We start from the raw sequence: 1,711 nt of genomic DNA, 5'->3' as shown, positions 1-1,711 counted from the left end.
ATATGATCTTCTTGATTTCAGAAGCTGAATCTGAGTCATCTCAGTGCCAGATCTTTATCCAAAACTATTGAGGTACAAAATGTGTGTCTCACCCTGAAGATGGTAGCTGTTGAAATATTTTAGGTCAAGGTGGCCTTATTTTGTTCAGTCCCAGAATTTTAAAGCTGGAGAAGCTCTTAGAGTCTTTCTCTTCCAACTCTGTATTCCACGAATGGTAAACCGAAGTACTGAGCAGTGAAGTGACTTGGCTTTCACCCAGGGAACAGGACCAACACTCTGACCTCAGAGATCCTAGCTTACCATGCCCCTGACCATTATGCAAGCCTGTTCCTTTCTTTTTAGCAAGTATAGCGCTGGGACAAGAAGGCTTTAAAGCAGCCCAGCACTACTGGGTGTGCTTGTCACCTTTTCCTGCATGTTGTTCTTGTATTCAGTTACAGATCTGGCTCTGACCCTTGCTGAAAGGGGTCATTGAAAGTGGGCAAGGAGAGAAGAGAGAGAAATAACATTGGTCATGACCCAATCAGTCCATGGTTACTAAATTTCTCAGTAACGGAGCCTTGTTTACAAGGTAGGGAAGTAGAAGCTGAGGGAAATCAGGAGCTGGAGAAAGGATCTAGGGAAGGGGCCGGGCATCTGGCAACACCATTAGTCCTGGGGTTACATAGTATTGCAATGGCCCATGTTGAGTTCACAGGCCTAGCCACAGCACAGTAGGAAAGCAACATCCACATAAGGAAATGGTTGCCTAAGAATTCCATGTCTGTTTTATTCTATCACTGACTAGAAGAGACGGAAAGAAAGGAGATCATTCAGGAAAAAAAAAAAAAGTTATTAGGACTGTCTTATAGAAATAGTCGTTCTCAAATTTTAGAACTTGTTAAAAATGAGGCTTCTTGTTCACCGTCCAGCTCCAGAAATTCTGATTCAGTGTTGTGTGGGGTCAGGAATCTGATTTTTTTTGTTCCTGGTGGTGGTGATGGTCACCCAGTCTCACATTTTTTTTTTAAATAAAATTTTTATTTTGAAATAGTTTTAGACTTACAGAAAAGTTGCATTGACAGTATAGAGAATTCCCATGTACCCATTTCCCCAAATGTTAGCATCTTATGTAGCCATGGCGTATCTGCCAAATTCAAGTTGGTATGTTACTGTTAACAAAACCACATGTTTTATTCCGATTTCACTAATTTTTCCCCTAAAATATAACCTTTTCATAAGTGCATCAGGAGATTTTGATTCATGGGCCAACATTTTAGAATCATTGGTCTTTTTTTAAAAGACCGAATTATCTAGGGAACAGTGCCGGCTGTTGGAGGGAAAGGTGGCCATAGACTGAGGGTCTGTGCGCTGAAACTAAAACAAGTTCAAGAGCAACCTGTGGCAATTCACTGTCTTCCACTGGGCCTAATGTTTTCCATCATTAAGAAGGGAAGGATGGATAGGATATATGCTTGGGTAATATCTTAAGTGTTCCAGAGAGAAGAAGCTCTAGCTTGCTAAAGCTGTTCTTCAGGTAAGAACTTTCTCCCAACAAAGAAGAGATTGACCAGTGTTTCTAGAATCTCAAAAGCAGACTCCATTGATGAACAAAAGCTCTGAAAGGAGCGTTAGCAGGAGACTGTCTGCATCTTTTGTTTGTCTGGCAATGTCAGAACACAGGGTCTATTCAGCCAGGTGACCGATGTCTTCCGTTGTCACTGAGTACAGA

This window comes from Elephas maximus, chromosome 17, assembly GCF_024166365.1.
Source record: "Elephas maximus indicus isolate mEleMax1 chromosome 17, mEleMax1 primary haplotype, whole genome shotgun sequence".
NCBI lineage: Eukaryota > Metazoa > Chordata > Mammalia > Proboscidea > Elephantidae > Elephas > Elephas maximus.
This window is presented reverse-complemented; position numbering follows the sequence as displayed.